The sequence below is a fragment of the Phocoena sinus genome, chromosome 6 (genome assembly GCF_008692025.1).
Source record: "Phocoena sinus isolate mPhoSin1 chromosome 6, mPhoSin1.pri, whole genome shotgun sequence".
NCBI lineage: Eukaryota > Metazoa > Chordata > Mammalia > Artiodactyla > Phocoenidae > Phocoena > Phocoena sinus.
Window position 1 is genome coordinate 62,424,373 of NC_045768.1, and position 19,882 is coordinate 62,444,254.

A 19,882-nucleotide genomic window follows, 5' to 3' on the forward strand; every position below is an offset into this window, starting at 1 on the left:
TCCATATCTCTACCTCCTTGACTCCAGATGACTCAATGACTGGTTTGACCAAAAGAATAAGGCAGAAATGATGCTGTGCCAGTTCTAGAAATAGCCCTTACCTAACTCAGCAGCTTCCTCTCCCTGCTTCTTGGAATGCTCGATTTTAAAACTCTTGTTCTTGAAACACTCCTTTTAAACCCAGGCCCCATCTTACAGTTAGTTCACGACACATGAATAAGCCACACATAATAAGGCTGTTGTTTGAAAGTCCTAGATAAGCATCTAAGCATTAGCCTACACCAGCCCAGCCAAGTGACATCTACATACCAGCTCAGATGAACTTTTGAATGAGTACAGGCCCACCTGACATCTGAGTAAACACACATAAGAAACGATGAGCATGAATACCACCTCCTAAAAAATGGTGATGTAGGAGAATCCAGCTTCCCTGTCTCCCCACAGAGATCAATGATTGGACAGCTACCCAGGAACAAAAACTCCAGGCAACCTCTAGAGTTCACATTGGAAGTTTTCGCACAGAAGAGAAAGAAGGTAACTTCATTTTACCTGCAGCCTCCCATCCCCCAAGCCATCATTGTTCAGTGTCAATAAGGAATTTCCCAGCTTGAAAGATTTTTCTCTCACCAGAAAAAGAAGAGGTGGGTGAGCGATCAGCCTCTCCAGCCTCACATGCAGGGCACTATACGAAGGTTCAGCTTCGGTTTCACTCCACTCAGACCAGCAAAGCTGAGACGCTAGGGACAAGGAAGAAAAGCAGAGGCTGTTAGCAGACATGCAGTGGGAGGTATTATAGTTCATATAGACCTTCTCTGCAGACAAACTCAGCAGATTTTTCCTCAGGGAGTCAATGGCCAACACCGCCTCTGCAAAACTCACCCCCTTTTGCCCCACAGTTATCTGCATTTACTGGTATCAGCTACCTAAGTACATAAACACTCCCTTGCCACCACCACCCCTGTCAGAGCCCAGGACCCACGCTGGCAGCCATCCAACTTCTCTATAGCTGTGCAAGTATAAGATGCCAGCTGAGTTCCTTCCCACACCACTACCCCTCTAAACTGAAAGCCACTTTTGTAGCCAGTTCAGGCTTCTGCAGCTGTGCGAGTACAAGAGACCAGCCTGGCGCCCCACCCTCTGGCTGACCCCCTACATCACCATGCAGCCTCATGTCTGTGCTTGGGTCTAGCCCCTCCTGCTATGCACCCACATGTCACCCACCTGATACCTGTCATTGGTCTCCACTGTAGTGTGCACACACAGGGGAGTGGGTGTAGCCACAGAAGAGCACCCTAACTGTAAGCCCACAGTTGGCACTGGTCCTCCATCACTATGAGTATGTCTAAAATGAGCCCCTGCTGCTACATAGGCACTTGCAGCTGACATCCACAGCTTAGTGTGTGAACACCATTTGCTTCGGCTACTATCACTGCCTGCCTTTGTCCCTTGTTACTGGACCTGGAGGTGCCACTTAGAATCACAACAGCTCTTACAGCTACTGTGGATCCTCTGCAGTACTGGCCAAGAACCACATAGCTGTTGATACTGTGAAACACAGTGGCCAGAGCTGAAGAAATATCATGCCTCCCTGAAATCATTGCTACCATACATCCCTGAACACTTCATTCCGCACCAGTAGACCCAGGGTTGCATCATCATCTATCATGCTCCCACCCATAGGTAAAAGGCTTCCTTTACTAAAGTCAGTCCATAAAGTCTGGAAAAGGTGAATGCTTCTTCAAATGCACAGAAGCCTATGCAAGTCTACAGGGACCCAAAAGAATCAGGGAAATATGTCTCTGCCAAAGTAATAGAGTAAGCCTCCAGGAATTGGCACCAAAGAAAAGAAGAATCAGAAATTGCCTGACAAAGAATTCAAAATAATTGCTATACAAATGATCAGAAAGCTATAAGAGAACACATATAAATAATTTAACAGTATCAGAAAAACAATACAAGAACAAATTGAGAAGTTCAGCAAAGAGGTAGAAAACAAAAAAGAAACAAACAGAAGCTTTGGAGTTGAAGATACAATGAGTGAAGTGAAGAATTTAACAGAGAGCTTCAACCTCAGACTTGAACAAGCAGAAGAGAGAATTAGTGAGCTTGAAGACAGATCAACCGAAGTTATCCAATCAGGCGAGCAAAAGAAAAATAATAAAAAGCAATGAAGAAAGTCTACATACTAATGGAATACTACAAGAAGAAATTATGTATACATCATTGCAGTCCCAGAAGGAGAAGAGAGGAGAAAGCAGTAGAAAGCCTATTTAAAGAAATAATGGCTGAGAACTTTTTAAATCTGGGAAGAGATTTGGACATACAAGTTCATGAAGCTAATAGGTAAACTCATAATTTCAATCCATAACAATTTTCATCAAAATATATAATAAAACTGTCTAAAACAAAAGACAAAGAATTTTAACAACAGCAAAATAGGAAAAAAACAAAACAAAACCTCTTTCATAAAAGGCAACCCTCTTAAGGCTACCAGCAGATTACTCAGCAGAGACCTCGCAGGCCAGGTAAGTATGGCATGATATAATCAAAGTACTAAAACAAAGAAACTACCAACCAAGAATACTTTACCCAGAGAAACTGTCTTTCAGAATTGAAGGCAAAATGAAGAATTTCCCTAATTAAAAAAAATGTTGAGGGAATTCAACACCACTAAACCTGCCTTACAAGGAATGCAGAGAGGAATTCTTCAAGCTGAATCAAAAGCATGCTAATTAATTACATTGAAATATAGGAAAATATACAACACACTGGTAAAGGTAAGCATATAGTCAAATTCAGAATACCCCAATACTCTAATATGGTGGTTTGACAACTAATTAACTTTGGTATAAAGCTTAAAGGACAAAAGTATAATAAATAGCTATAGCTTCTACAATTTGTTGATGGATTACATAATATAAAAAGAGGTATGGTGATATCAAAAACATCAAGGGGGAACAGAAGGATAGAGGATTTGAATGCAATTGAAGTTAAATTGTTATCAGCAGGAAATATAATGAGAATATATATATACACAAATACATATGCATATATGTTTTATGTAAGCCTCATGGGAACCACAAAGCAAAAATCTACCATAGATATGCCAAAGATAAACAGAAAATAATCAAAGCAGACCACTAAGGAAAATCATCAATTTAAAAAGGAAAAAGAGCCATGGAACTGCAAAACAGCTAGAAAGCAATAAGATGGCATTAGTAAGCCTTTATAAGTAATTACTCTAAACGTTAATGGATTGAATTCTTCAGTCAAATGGCATAGAGTGGCTGGATAGATTTAAAAAACAAACAAACAAACAAAAAACAAGACCCAAACTTTGAACTGGCTACAAGAGATGCACTTCTGCTTTAAGGACACACATAACTCAAAGTGAAGGGATGTTAATAGATATTCCATCAAAGTAAAAACTAAAAGAGAGAAGGGTTAGCTATACTTATATTGGACAAAATGGACTTTAAGCCAACAATGGTAACGAGACAAAAGTGGTCATTATATAAAGATAAGGAGGTCAATTTATCAAGAAGATAAAACAATCATAGATATATATGCACTGAACATGAGAGCAACTACATATACTAAGCAAATAGTAACAGACTTGAAAAGACAAACAGCCAAAAATAATAGTAGGGGACTTCAATACTCAACTTTCAGCAATGAAAAAATCATCCAGACAGAAAATCAACAAGGAACCTTGGACTTGGACAATACTTCAGAACAAATAAAACTAATAGACATATACAGAACACTTCATCCCAGAGTAGCAGAATACACATTCTTCTCCATCACACACATAACCTTCTTCAGGACTAATCACAGATCATAAACCAAATCCTAGCAAATTTAAGAAGATTGAAAACATACTAAGAGTCTTTTCTGACCACAAAGATGTAAAACTAGAAGCCAGTAACAGAAGAAGGTTGGAAAATTTACAAGTATATGGAGATTAAACAACATGCTACTGAAGAACCAATGAGTCAAAGAAGAAATAAAAAGGGTAATCAAAAAATATCTTGAAACAAATGAAAATGGAAGCAGAACGTATCAAAACTTGTGGGATAATGCAAAAGCAGTTCTAACAGGGAAGTTTACAGCAATAAACACCTACATTAACAAGAAAGATAACAAATAAACAATCCCACACCAAAAGGAACTAGAAGAAAAATGAATAAAGACCAAAGTTAGCAGAAGAAAGGATATAACAAAGACTTGAGCATAAATACATGAAATAGAGACCAAAAAACAATAGAAACATCAACAGCTAAAAAAACTGGTTTTCTTAGAGGTAAAAATTGACAAAACTTTAGCTAGACTAATTTAGAAAAAATAAAATCAGAAACGAAAGAGAAGATGTAACAATGATTCCATAGAAATACAAAGGATCATGAGAGACTATTATAAATAATTATACACAAACTTGATAACCCAGAAGAAATCAATACATTACTAGAAACATATACCTACCAAGATGAAATCATGAAGAAATAGAAAACATGAGCAGACAAATATGTGCGAGGGGATGAATCAGTAATCAAAAACCTCCCAAAAGAGGAAAGAAAACTAGATGGTTTCACTGGTGAATTCTACCAAATATTTAAAGAATTAATGTCAATTCCTTCCAATTACTTCAAAAAAAAAAAAAACTGAAGAGTAAATGACACTTCCAAATATTTTATGAGGCCTGCATTACCCTGATATTAAAGACAGATAAGGACACTACAGGAAAAGAACATTACAAACCAATATGCCTGGCAAAAATCAATGTAAAAATTCTCAACAAAATATTAGCTAACTGATTTCAACAGCACATTAAAGGATCATTTATTATAAAAAAGTGGGATGTAACCTTGAGATTCAAGACTGGTTCAACATCCACAAATCAATATATGGTATATACCACATTAACAGAAGAAAGATAAAAATAATATGATCATCTTAACAGAGGTAGAAAAATCATTTGACAAAACATAACATCCCTTCATGATAAAAATGTTTAACAAATTGGATATAGAAGAAACATACCGCAACACATTAAGTGCCATATATGACAAACCTAAAGCCAACACAATACTTAATAGTGAAAGCTTCCAAGCTTTTCCTCTACAATCAGGAACAAGACACAGATGCCCATTCTCACCATTCCTATTCAACATAGTGCTGGATAGTCTAGCCAGAGAAATCGGGCAAGATAAAGAAATAAAAGGCATCAAAAGAGGAAAGGAAGAAGTAAAATTATCTTTGTTTGCAGATAGAAAATCCTAAACACTTCCCCAAAAAACTGCTAGAACTAATCAATATATTCAGTAAAGTTTCAGGATACAAAATTAACATACAGGAAAGAGTTGCATTTCTATACGCTAACAACTTGACATTGGTCTTTGCAGAAATTTCCTCATTAAGACACCAAAAGCACAAACAGCAAAAGCAAAAATAAATAACCAGGATTACATAAAACTAAAAAGCTTCTGCACTGCAAAAGAAGCAACCAAGAAAATGAGAAGGCAATGTATGGAATGGGAGAAAATATTTCCAAACCTTCTATCTGATAAGGAATTAATATCCAAAATACATGAAGACTCAAAAACAACAACAGCAACAAACAAATAGCTCCATTAAAAAAATGGGCAGAGGGCTTCCCTGGTGGCGCAGTGGGTTGAGAGTCCACCTGCAGATGCAGGGGACACGGGTTCGTGCCCCAGTCCGGGAAGATCCCACATGCCGCGGAGCGGCTGGGCCCGTGAGCCATGGCTGCTGAGCCTGTGCATCCGGTGCCTGTGCTCCGCAACGGGAGAGGCTTCAACAGTGAGAGGCCCATGTACCGCAAAAAAAAAAAAAAAAAAAAAAAAAAAAAAAAAAAAGGGCAGAGGAAGCAAATAGTTTTCTAAAGAAGACATATGGTACAAAAAAAGGTGTTCAGCATCACTAATCATCAGGGAATGCAAATCAAAACTACAATGACCTATAGAGTGAAGTAAGTCAGAAAGAGAAAAACAAATACCATATGCTAACACACATATATGGAATCTAAAAAAAAAGACAAACTGGTTTCAGATGAACCTAGGGCAGGACAGGAATAAAGACGCAGGCGTAGAGAATGGACTTGAGGACATGGTAAGGGGGAAGGGTAAGCAGAGACGAAGTGAGAAAGTGGCATAGACATATATACACTACCAAATGTAAAATAGATAGCTAGTGGGAAGCAGCCACAGAGCACAGGGACATCAGCTTGGTGCTCTGTGACCACCTAGAGGGGTGAATAGGGAGGGTGGGAGGGAGACGCAAGAGGGAGGGGATATGGGGATATATGTGTATGTACAGCTGATTCACTTTGTTATACAGCAGAAACTAACACAACATTGTAAAGCAATTATACTCCAATAAAGATGTTAAAAAAAAAAAAACCTACAATGACCTGTCACTTCACACCTGTTAGAATAGCTATCATCCCAAAGACAAGAAATAGTGTCGGTTAGAGTGTGGAGATAAAGAAGACTTGTGTAACACTGGTAGGAATGAAAATTGTTACAGCCGCTATGGAATACAGAATGGATGTTCCTGAAAAAGTTAAAAATAAAAGTATCAAACCACCCAGCAATCCCACTTCTGGGTATATATCCAAAGAACTGAAATCAGGATCTCACAGAGATAATGTACCCCCATATTCACCGCAGCATTATTCACAATAGCCAAGATATGAAAATAATGTGTCAATGAATGAATGAATGAAGAAAACGCGGTACATTCATACACAATAGGATATTATTGAGCCACGAGAAAAGGAAATCCCACCATTTATGACAACTTGAATGAAACTTGAGGGCATTAAGTGAAATGAGCCAGAGAAAGACAAATACCATATGATATCACATATGTGGAATCTAAAAAAGCTAAACTCGGAGAAACAGAGGGTGGTGGTTCCCAGGACTAAGTGTGGGGGGAAATGGGAAGATATTGTTCAAAGAGTACAAACTTCCACTTACAAGATTAAGTTTTGAGATGTAACGTACACCATTGTGATTATAGCTAAGAATACTGTATTATACACTTGAATGTTGTTAAGAGAGTGAATTTTAAGTATCCTACAAAAAAGAAATGGTAATTATGTGATGGCTGGAAGTGTTAGGTAGTGCTTTGGTGGTAATTATTTTGTAATAGTATAATATCAAATCAACTCATTGTATATCTTAAACTTACTCAATGTGACCTGTCAATTATACCTCCATACTGGCAAAAGTATTCTACCCCCAACTGAATCAGTCCACAGAACAAAAGAAATTAATAATTATTTTTGGTGATTTAATACATATCAATGGATAAAACAATATTTACTATGATCTACAAAACCTTACTTGATACGGTCCAAACCTCCATGATTTCAAACTTCTACCACTGTTCTCACTCACCCAGTTCCAACCATGCCGGCCCCTTAATATTCTTGGACTTGTCTAGCATACTCTTACCTCAGGACCTTGATGTTCTTTTCTAATTAGAATGCTCTTGTTTCATAGAGTGGTCTGTATGGCTGGCATCTTCATTCCCTTTATTGATCTGTTCAGACGTCATCTTATTAAAGAATTCTTCCTTGACTGTCCTACAAGAGTAGGCCCACTTCTCCCCAGCACACAGTTTGCTTCTTGATTTGGGTTTATTCTTCTTTACAGCATTTATTATTGTATCTCCATACTATGTTTTTAGATGTTTGTTTTAATTATTTATCTTTCTCAACAAAAATGCAAGTGCTATAAAGGCAGGACCACTTTTTCCACCAAAGTTTTTACTACTTCAGCTCCAGCACCTAAAATTGTAGCTGGCAGATCAATACTTGTTTTTATCAGTGAATTAATAAACTAATGGATGATGGATTGATAAATGAATATGAATCCCATAGGAAAAAAACCACCAAATTGCCTTACTGTATGCATAAGAGCAGAAATTATTAATTAGAGAACACAAAAGGAGGATCCCAGGTTTGAGAAAAGGATCATTTTCCCTAAATGTTGAATATAAGGCTCCTTGTAGGGCAATCTAATAGTAAGTTAACAATTGGAAATAAGTGTCTCAGAGGATATCTCTTCCCAAAGCCTAGTAAACTCTAGGCTTTTATATACATATGCAGTATGTAGATATGGAGATTTAAGGCATTGCTACAGATAATTTTTCTAAGCGTGGCATCTTAGTGCATTTGGGTTGCTACAGCAAGAATACCATAGACTGGGTAGCTTATAAGTAACAGAAATTTACTTCTCACAGTTCTGGAGGCTGGGAAATCCAACATCAAGTCACCAGCAGTTTAACATCCCATGAGAGCCTGCTCTCATGGGCAGTCTTCTAGATGTGTCCTCACATGAGAGAGGAGAATGAGGTAGCTCTCCAGAGTCTCTTTTACAAAGGTACTAGTGCAATTCACGAGGGTTTTGCCCTCTGGATCGAGTCGCTTCCCAAAGGCCCCACCTCCAAACACCACCACAATGGGTATTAGGTTTCACCAAATGAATTCTGGGCAACACAGTTTATTAAAAGAGGAAATAGAGTTAAGAGAAGGCGGCCTAGAATGCAATATGGAGAGGAAAAATGTTTATCGTTTCTAAGTCTTAAATTATGCCAATCCTTGCTATTTACAGGTGGTGTTGTATCAGTTTGTCACATGTCACTGAGGTTATATATTTAACGAAAGAAATATATGTCTGCTTATAAAAAGAATATCAGGCATGGAGTGAGGACCTCTGCACTTCAAAATACTCTTATTTGTTATTTGATTTTTGATTCAATCATGTAGCTTCTCATGGTTTTACTTTGACTTTCAAGGCTTCTTCTTCTCTTAGCTTAATTTCTGGCTCTTTACCTTCAAGTGCCTCCAATGCTAGGCTATTAGTTGAAACCAAAATCCATTTGCTGAGAGCTGGACTTTGACCAAAAAACCACAAGTTTTGGCTTGACAATTGTAGCTGCATTCACTCTGTTGCTAGGAAAAATCAGAAGAAACAAAAAGTGATGCAAGATTGCTTCCAAGGTTCTGTCTCTTACAATTCCTTTATGAAAACAAAGTCCTCATCTGTTAGTTGTTACTGTTTTTTGTTCAGTCAGTATTGTGTTCTTATGTTGAAGGAACTCTTCTTTCTCTTGAGAAGTCAAAACAAATGTTCGTGAAAGTGTTATTTTAGATTGTTTTTGCTGTTTTATGTCATAATGGTCTATTTTGTCATAATTTTTTTTTCTTACTGTGCTTTTTGACTTTCAGTATTCTGGGGATTTTAGGGGAGAAGCAAAATATATAGTATAAAGTTGTCTTACCAAGATGAAAAAATTACCAAGGATAGTTTTTCTTTTTTTTTTTGTACGGTACGCGGGCCTCTCACTGCCGCGGCCCTTCCCGTCGCGGAGCACAGGCTCCGGACGCGCAGGCTCAGCGGCCATGGCTCACGGGCACAGCCGCTCCGCGGGCATGTGGGATCTTCCCGGACTGGGGCACGAACCCGTGTCCCCTGCATCGGCAGGCGGACTCTCAACCACTGCGCCACCAGGGAAGCCCTGGATAGTTCTTATTGTAATGTTTCATAAGAGGTTTATTGCCTGCTGTAAGCTTTTAAAGATGCCATGATTTTTGTGGACTTCAGCTCAAAACTGTTAGATAAGGTTTAAAGAGTCAGACAAAAGGTATATAATCGTACAGTTCTTGATTACATTCCTTTAATACAAAGTTCCTCGTTCTCTTTAGTGAAATTAGTGCTTAGTACATAAGATGCTAAAAGTGATTCTAGTACCAATTACAATGTTTGTGAAGGTATGAGTTTCCCCACACCAAGCAATGTTCAGACACCAGCTGGGTTTCCCAAAATTCAACTCAGTTTCTAACACTATTGGCCCTGAGGTAGCATTGCATTCCACAGAGGAAGGGCTCCATCCAAAAAGACCACCCTCCACTTCAAACTTCAAATGCAAGCCCAGGTTGTTACCTGTACTTCTGACTGACTGGCTATAAATCACAGATTGCCATGACCCCCTCCTTGGGTTCCCCTCCTTGCAGCTCATAAATCTCAGGAAATCTGTTTATTAATTAGATTATCAATTGATTTCTAAGGATATTAGAGGATATGAATCAACGCCAGATAGAGAGATACATGGGTGAGGTCCTGAACAAAGGAGCTTCTGTCCTCATAAAACTTGAGGCCCACAAAGATGGCACCAGGCAGTATTCTGTTTCCCCAACTTAGAAAGCTCCCAGAACCCCATCTCTAACTCAGGAGCAGCCAGATGGAATAAATGTTTAGGGCAAAATTATGGGGGAAGGACAATGAGTTTCAATGCTCTCTCCAGGCAAGCCACTCTCCCTGTATCTCCACAGGTTCACCAACACAGAAACTCTCCAAAGCCTCTGCTTTCGGATTTTCTATGGAAGCTTCATCACATAGCCATGATTGATTAAATCATTGGCCCTTGGCCAATAATTCAACCTCCAGCCCCTCTCCCTTCCCTCAAGGAGGTCTTGGGGTGGGACTAAAAGTTCCAACCTCTAGTCACACGGTTGGTTTTCCTGGCAACCAGTTCCCATCCTTAAGTGGGGCCCAAAAGCCACCTCACTGACATAACAAATGACACTCTTATTGAAAGCAGCTCTTTTGCCCCTTTCCTGTTTGCCCATTTCTGTTCCCCTCTTTCCTTAAAAGAACCTAATTATAGGGATGAGATCACTAAGCAATTGAAACTAACTCCTGACTTAGGCGCTCCTCAATGTACACCGTGCCCTGTCTAACCTGTTGATTCTTTTCCTAGATAAAATGAAGAGTGAAGAATTAAGCAGTTAAAAAAGGACTAGCTCTCTACCCTCAACAGCCCCCCTAAGTAATCCTGCAGGCAGATCATGTGGGCAAGATAATATCTGAAGAAAGAGTCGGCCAGTCTGCACTCAATGGGGCATGATGCAGAACCCAACCTCCTGCCTTGATGATTCACTGAGATTCTTCCCCCTGCCCCATTTTTCCTTTTAAAAACTGTCATGGCGAGGGCTTCCCTGGTGGCGTGGTGGTTGAGAGTCCGCCTGCCGATGCAGGGGACGCGGGTTCGTGCCCCAGTCTGGGAAGATCCCACGTGCTGCGTAGCAGCTGGGCCCGTGAGCCATGGCCGCTGAGCCTGCGCGTCCGGAGCCTGTGCTCTGCAGCGGGAGGGGCCACAGCAGTGAGAAGCCCGCTTACCGCAAAAAAAAAAAAAAAAAAAAAAAAAAAAACTATCATGGCTGAGCAGACTCTTGAGGGGTGGTCTCTGGACCCGAGTCCACCTTCTCCCCAGATTGCTGGGTTTTCTAATTAAAGATTAAAACACCTTTCCTCTCTACCTACACTTGTCTCTCGAATTATGAGCTGAGAGCAGCCAAACCTGGGTTCAGTTACATTATTACTCTCTCACTTCGGAAATCTCAAGTGTTTCAGGAGCTGTGAGCCAGGAACTGTGGATGAAGACCAAATATACATGAGAAACATATCTTTGGTCATCTGAAAGGCAAATATGTATTTCTTATAAATCACAGATGCCAAATGATTTCTATTGCTTTGTGTAGTAATTAATATCTAAACGAAAAATATAGTGGAGGCAACATGAATTTGGGAATTAGGTGGACCTGAATTAGCACCCCCCATAGCCACGTCTTGTTTGTTTCTTGAAGCCTTCAAATAATGTTTTTATATGCAAGGACACAGAACTGTGCATTAAAATGAGAATCAGTGAGGCATACAGTTTTCCTTGAGAGAGGAAGGTCATGGGTTTTTCTTTTAACAGGGATTCAGGGTAATCATCCTGAGCCAGAAAGGACTCCACTGGTTTCCCCTCTTCTTTGAGTTTGAGAGGACAGGTCTGTAGTACAGAAGTATGTGCACCACAGGGTTGGTTTGGCAGGCAAGACATTTGCTAGTTCTGAAGCATGTATGTTGCTTTCTATTTCTAACACACCAGAGGCTCTTCTCAATGCCAAAATTTCTCCTTTGTCAAGCTCCATAGGAAACTGATGTAGTTCATGCTCAAAAGACATCTAATAAAAAGCTATGAAGCTGCCATTGACTTCACATCTCCAATGGAGGAAAAAAAAATTATTACAGAATGTCAGGCCAGTCTTAAAAAGTTATGCTTATGCTATTACAAAGGGCTAAGAATTCCGGTTTTAAAATATCCTTCTGGGTATGGTAGCTCTGTGAGAGAATGAAAAATGCCATTGAAGAAAGGTTACTAGTTCTTTCTCGCTTTTCTAATCCCTTTATACTTCTGAAACATATTATCATGCTGTTGTGAGATCTTCTGGCTGGGTGTGGATTTCATTTAATGGTTTCCCATCAGCCATCCCAATCTCAAGAAAAAAAAAGTGAATGGGCTTCCTTTTTTTTTTTTTTTTTTTGTGGTACGTGGGCCTCTCACTGTTGTGGCCTCTCCCGTTGCGGAGCACAGGCTCTGGACACGCAGGCTCAGCGGCCATGGCTCACGGGCCCAGCCGCTCTGCGGCATGTGGGATCTTCCCGGACCGGGGCACGAACCTGTGTCCCCTGCATCGGCAGGCAGACTCTCAACCACTGCGCCACCAGGGAAGCCTGGGCTTCCATTTTAAAACAAACAAAAAAAACCCCACAACTGGAAACACATTCATTTTTGCTAGTCCACTTACACAAACTCCAGAAATGTTAGAGCTTTACTGTGAAGAAATTTTAGTACTCATCAGCCAGATCTTATGAAAGCAGTAAGTAAAAGTTGATGAACTGTTTACTGCGGCCGTATTTCTCCAATTAACAGTATTGTATAGATGTATTTTGTATTAGTTTACAGGAAGAGCTGCTACAATAAAAATACCCCAAAATGTTGAGTTTTAAATGAGATGGAAATTTATTTCTCTCTCCTGAAAGAGTTCATGGTTCATAGCCTACAGTGGCAGAGGGGCTTGGCAACATGAGATCATGCAGGGACCCACAGCCCTTCTTGCTTCTCCTCTGCCTTTGCCCGGGGTGTTAGATGTGTCTGTAGGGTTGAAGCTGAAAGCCTCTAGGACTGGTTCCCAATACTCAGGGTAGGGAAAGGAATAACAGAGGAAACATGTATATATACATAAAGGTTATGTTTTTAGGGAGGAAAACTCGCCACCCCAAAACGTCTCTGGTATGCAGCTTATTTCGAGTTGACAACAATCAAAATCCAAAACACCTAGAAAATTTGACCTTCCCCTTAACTGCCTAAAAGACTGTAAATAGAGAACCTGTTCCAGGAAGGGAGCTATCACCATAGATAACTATAGTAGGATTCAGGTGTATAGACAGGGAGGAACCTAGCAAAGTCTATTAAAATCCCTCTCTGTGTCCCACTAACTCTGCAGGGACTAGCATTTGTTTACCAAACATTTGCTTTTCCACCTTCATGTGAAATACCTTCCTCCCCTTTAAAGTCCCAAACCACTTCCCCAACATCCTGTTTTGTCTTTAGCTGAAGATGGTATTTAAGGTGAGGGGTTCAGCCCTTTTGACAAGTTACTCAGATTTCCTGGTTCTCTCCCATATATACATGTTATTAAACTTTCATTTGATTTTTATCTTGTGAATCTGTCTCATGTCAATTAGATTAGATCAGCGAGAAACACCAGAAGGGCAGGGGAAAAATGTCTTCCTCCCTGACACCTTCATCACTGTTGCCCACGCCCCACTAGCTCTAACTTATTCACATTTCCTCAGCAAGGTACAAAGGAGTCTGAGCACTGAAGTCTCTGGTGGACAGGCACATTCTCAGCTAAATATTGATCAGGGAATGAGGAAGAAATGTCATATTACCAAAAAGAAAAAGGTGAGAATGGATATGGAGAGATTTAATAATCTTTGCTGTAATATGATCAGAGAATTTCCCCTAGGAAATATAATTGCTGTCTTAGGAATATTTAGTTGTGGAATATCAAGTTATACTACTCTGGAATGTTGAAAGAGACAAACTTTTGGACTAGTGGGCTTACAGATTATGTGGGCTTGATATGCTTCTTACCAAGTCTCCTCTTAAACACACACACACACACATACCAGCAGGTTTGTACTAATGTAATTAAAGAAAAATAAAGAACATATGTACAATTTCATTCAGAATTTAAACAAATGGTGTTGTTGATGGAGGTGAATTTAAAAGTATATCCTCAAAACACATATCACATCCAACTACAGTCTTATGGAGAACAGACATCCAAAAATAAAACAGGAAAAGATTCTGATACCCCTAATATATGACATTCGACTGTAACCTTAAACCAGAATAGTTGTCAAGAAGCAAATAGGACTATGACACGTTGCCTCAAGTGCAAAGAAGTTATCATTTTATCCCATCAGAGCTATGAGTTCTGTCCCCAAACTTTGTGAACAGCTTTTTCCTCACTGGCATTGGGACACTGCCAACATACATCACCGCAAGAAGTAGGCATATGCAGTGCTTCTTTATTACCTGAAATGCTTACATATCTTAGGGAATGCACTGGGAAGAGTGCTGAGAATAAGCTTACAATGCTAAGTGTGGAGGGGCTTATGAACTGTAGTGCTGAAATGACAATTTCAAACTAGATCCTACCCTCTAGTTTAATCAAAAATACAAGAAGAGAAGAGAAAATGAGACTTCAGGCCAGTAGAACACATCAAATGACTCTGAACAAAATTTACATACTGACCTACAAGAAAGAACTTTGTACATCAGCCTAACCATCTTATTGAAATTTGGAAGGAGGAAGTTGTTCAAACATGGATGGTGGTGACTACACACATGTACTACCTTTGCACTAGACTGATATTCTGAATTCAAAAATGAAAACAGAAACACTGACATGCTTATGAACAGAAACTACAGAAAGGGGGACAATGCCTTGATGAGCTTGAGGATGTTCATATCTTTGAGAAAATTCTCTATAAATACGATTAGGGAGCTATGAAGAAAGAACACCTTGAAATAAAAGCAGAGATGAAATGAGAGCTGACTATTAGAAGGAAAGAGGAGTGAAGGGAGAAAAAAAGACAGAGAAGGAAAACTTAAAATATAAAATAAACATGAAAATCTTATTTGGAAGCAATGAAAGTTTGAGGTAAATAAAGGATTTTATTTTGGAGAGCACATTCAGTAATTTCACTTGTAATGCACAGGAAAGTTTAAAATAAGAAGAAAATAATAGATGAATAAGAAAGTAATAGACAGTTTATTTAAGAAGATGATTGAAATTCTAAGAATTATAAGTTTTCAGCTGAAGAAATCATGAATAACAGGAATACAGCCAACAATCACAAATAATAACCACTAACATGTATGAAACATTAATGATTTACATCTACCATTAGCTCATTTAATCTGCAAGAAACCTCCATATAATACAGTCTTACATCTGTTTAACAACTGATGAGACAGTCTTGCAGAGAATTTTAAATAACCTGCCTCCTAGTTAATAAGAAGCAGATGTTGCAAAGCCAGCATTTCTACCTCTAGAGGTGATGCACTTTATATCAACTTCCATGGAGCTGAAGAAAAACTTGATTCTAAAATTTGAAAGTGTTTGGTGTTTTATAGGATAAAAAATTACAAAGTAGTTCCCTCTCTAGATATATCCTGGGGAGGAAAGAAAATTGAATTTGAACAAGTTAAAAAAAATCCTGAATGCATCTACTAAGGAAAAATACTTTAGCTTAAAAATTAAAACTAAAAATTTTTTTAAAATTCAACAACTCCTTTCAGAATTCTATTTTCTGACATGGAGCACTGTGGAGATGACACTGGAATTTTGATGGCGAAAGTTTAGGATCTAATTGTCATTCACGTGTGAAAACCTCAGAGGAAAATGCTGTTTCCCATGGACTCCTTGCCTTTGTAAGAAAATTATTTAAAGAGCTAATCTAACCAACAAAATGTCAGTTATAATAAAGTATCTGAGTGGAAAAGCTGTAGTGACAGAGGAGGCTTAAAACAAAGGAATGAGAACATGAATTAAGGAGTTACCACTGGAGTTTAAAAGTCAATGACATGCAGTTAACCTGCTCTGGTTTACAAGGCCTTTCTTTGGTTCTCCCAGATTAGTATTTTCAGTTTTCTCTTGTTCTATTGTGGTAGTTCAGCCACAGGCTCAAAGTAAAAGTTCAATAAATATTTGTTTGATAGATTAATAATAATGCATTATATTTCCATATCTGAGTACAAGGCTCTCAAATAACAATGTGAATTCCCCTTTTCCTTTGAATGCTTGTGAGGAAGACTGGAATTTTCCTACATATGTATCATTTACTAACAATGGTTTAAAATCATCAGGATGCCTTGATTCACATGGGGGCTTTTCAATGCTGTTGGTTGATACCGGTCAGGGGCCCATAAAATCAATGGATGAGACCTCTGAAAATCATCCTCCCTGAAACAATTATCTTTACTTGGGATTTGGAAGTTTGGGAAACTACAGGTGCTTTCCATTAGTCCTTCCTGATCTTATTCATCACACCTGCCATGAGATGAATGCTGTTGTTTGGTGAGGGGTGGTAGTTGGTGGGGAATGAAATGGAGGAGGATTGAGTAATGTATATACAGTGTAAGGTAAAAATGTGTTTGAGACTGTGCTCCTTGGTAATGAGCATGAGAACTATAATGGCTCCGTGTCATTGACAAACACCATAAGCACGTTGAAATCTCCTAAAATTCTCCAGTTACATTGTTCTATCATTTAGTAGAATGAAGACAAACATGATTATTAATGTAGCTGGGCCTGGCTTGGCATTGGATATGGGTGAGAGGAGGTTACAACAGAGGAAGAAAATGGTACAAAAAGACTGACGAGAGCACTGAAATATTAAAATAATTCTACAGTTCTCTTGCATAAGATGCTATTGTATATATGGCTTAGAAACTGAAAATTCATTTTAAAGACTTCATAGAGTAAATAAAATTTGAGTCCAATAACATTTTTATAAGCTAGGCCTATGATTGAACATTACATTAACTTACACTTAGAAATAAGGAATGTACTAGCAGAAGAAAGTAGGATAAGTACATTATTTTGAAAGTTATAACATTACATTGTCTTTGTTCATTAGAGAGAGATAGATAATGTTTGCAATTAGTATACTGAAAGGCAGCTGGGATAGCTAGTTTTCAAAATAACATTTATTACTTCCCCACAACCTTCAGAAAACACAAGAAAACAAAGCATAGTTTCTGTAAAGTCAAAAGAAAAGAAAGCACAAAAAATAGGGTAAAATGAATAAGCAGATTGCCAAATTGTTAAATATTAAACAATAAATATACATGAACTGACAATGCTGAATTTTATCTCAGCCCAGTACTCTTGGAAAATAGAAACAGTTAAGAAATTTTTCTCAACTTTAGGTTCCAGAAAATGCTTTACAGCAAAGAACCACTTTTCCCCACACGACTTAGGTAACACTCGTGTATGACCCTTTGTTTATCTACGACAAGGCCAGGAACAGACCCTTCAAATTCCTGTTCTCTTTCTCATAAATGATTAGCTGAACTATTTGTCCACCCCACCACCCCCAGACTAGCCAAACCCAGCGATAAACATTTACTGGTTGACAGAGATTCCCTGATTACAAAACAATCCCACCTGTAAAATCACCCCACATACAACTTCCCTACAACTTCTTGTAAAAATCTAAGGCAAAACCACCCTCTGAGACACTCAAATATTCAGATCTGGGGTTCTACTCCTACCGCAGGAGCCAGAATAAGGTTCATTTCCCAAGCTGTTTGTTTTTTGTCTTTGACGGTTTGGTGTCATAACTTGCACTTTATATCAGATACAGTGGGCTTTTTATACCAAAAGCCTCCCATTTACCCCTATCTTCTGCTCTCAGGTACTGGAGCCTCTGGAGCCCCCATGTTCCACAATTTGGGGAGCCCACAGTGAGTCCAGCTCCTGACCCCTGTGTTTCAGACATCTGATGGCCACACAGTAAAGACTGAATTTCAATTCACTTTTTCAGCGCTCTTTTGGCTTGGTTTGGTTGCCAGTGTTTGTTTAAACTTGTTATAAAAAAATTTCAGTTCACTTTCCAACACCCTTCAAAATCCCTGTGAATTATAAATTTCACCACTACAGAAACAATTCAGTTGATTACCTTTGTTTGGTAGAATTTTACTCAAGCTTGTCTCTCGCCGCCAGTGGCCTCCTCCAGCTCTTCCTTCACCTCCAGCAAACTCAGATCCTCTCCTCACTCAAAACTCTCCACACAGATCATTCCCAGCCCTTTCTCTTGCCAAATATTCCTCCTTAATCTACAGTTTGCCCTGTTTGCTTTTAGCCCCTATTACTCCTCATTACTTTCTCCTGGCTCCACTAAATGCCCGTGCTTCCCAATTTTCCATCTTAACTACTGTTATTGGCTTGTCTCCACCTGTGATGAAAGGTCAGTGACCTTAGCATCCATCTGAAGACTTGAAGCCTTGGTCTCATTCAGATTTGCATGATATTATTAAAGATTTTCCAGAATCATATAAGAATAGGAAAAAAATTAGTAATCAATTCAGGCTGGTCCTCAGGATATATTTTTCTGGGCTCCCTGATATACATCTACTTGTGCAGCTGCTGGTGAGCCTGGGAGATGGGCCATCAAAGAAATTAGAACACCTCTGAAGCTTACATACAGGCTAAAATCATAAAGAAGAACAAAAATTTGTTGAACGAAGATGCAAGACTGCAGACAATAAAGAGGTAAATTCAACTCTAGTTATAGGTATAGATTACCCTGTGCTTGAAAGAATTATCATGCATTTGCTCTCCATAATTGAATCACATCCACCATCAACATGTTTTGTTAAGAGCTTACAACAAATATTAGAGATATTATTTTTTAAAAAATAAATTCGTGAAATATTGCTATCTCTGAAACACATACACTAGCTCAATACCATGAGGACTCCACTGCAGAAAAAACGAAATCAACACAATGTAAACTCATGGCTTTACAACTTAAACAATGCGAAGGAAACAAGCCAGGGAAATCTGCTCCCTGCAAAAATTATAGGTAGGGACACTTACAAACGTTATAGAAAAAAGAATCATGGGTCTTGGCCTTAGAATGCAAAAGGGAACAAGAGTACAAAAATCCACTTCCCCAATGATTTTTCTTTAAGCTACCAACTTTGTCACAATTAATTCTCAATGGGCAAGGGAAAACAATCATCCCCATAAATGTATACCCCTCTGTCTTCCTAGTGGACACAAGGGGAACACACTTCTCTTACTCTCCCACCACCCTCTCTTGGAGTAAGCAAACCGTATCTGTGATGGGACTTGAGAGTCAATCTACCTCGTGACCTGACCTTATCTAAACATCCTTTTATCTCACTAGGACCTCTCACTACTCTGCATAGCTTTCTGCTTAACTCTACTACTTCAGTAAACGTTCTGGGAAAATATGTACTTTCCAATTAGATCATCTGTATTCTTCACTTTTCTCAATGTCTCTACTTCCACACCTATACAACTTTGCCTTTTAATGCCTCTCACTGACTCTAAGACAATTCTTGTTCCTGGCAATGCTCCCTCCTCCCCCACAAGTCTTTAATGGACATAAATGAAATTAATGGTAGCTGCAGGCATATTTATCAAAAAAGAAACTTGAGTCACTAACCTACTGGGGGCTTTACCCAAGGAATTAGCAAGTATCCCCCAAAGCTAAAGGAAAATCTTTGGCTGGCAAATGTACTAAAGATAACCACTTGCCAAGAAAGCTATTCTTCAATCACCAGCATACATTCCTTTACTCAACCTCCTTTAGAGTCAAAATTTAAGGAACTTGGGCTTCCCTGGTGGCGCAGTGGTTGGGAGTCCGCCTGCCGATAAAGGGAACACGGGTTCCTGACCCGGTCTGGGAAGATCCCACAT

The 19,882-nt window shown here is 39.0% G+C and overlaps 1 long non-coding RNA gene across 1 annotated transcript in view; it reads right to left on the reverse strand.

Annotated features, from left to right (window-relative positions):
* Positions 1–627: 627 nt before the first annotated feature.
* The window catches only part of LOC116754941, a 93,809-nt gene continuing 74,554 nt past the window's right edge, over positions 628–19,882 (reverse strand). The window contains exon 3 of the long non-coding RNA XR_004350219.1: positions 628–737. This is a non-coding gene — a long non-coding RNA (uncharacterized LOC116754941). The remainder of the gene's footprint in view (positions 738–19,882) is intronic.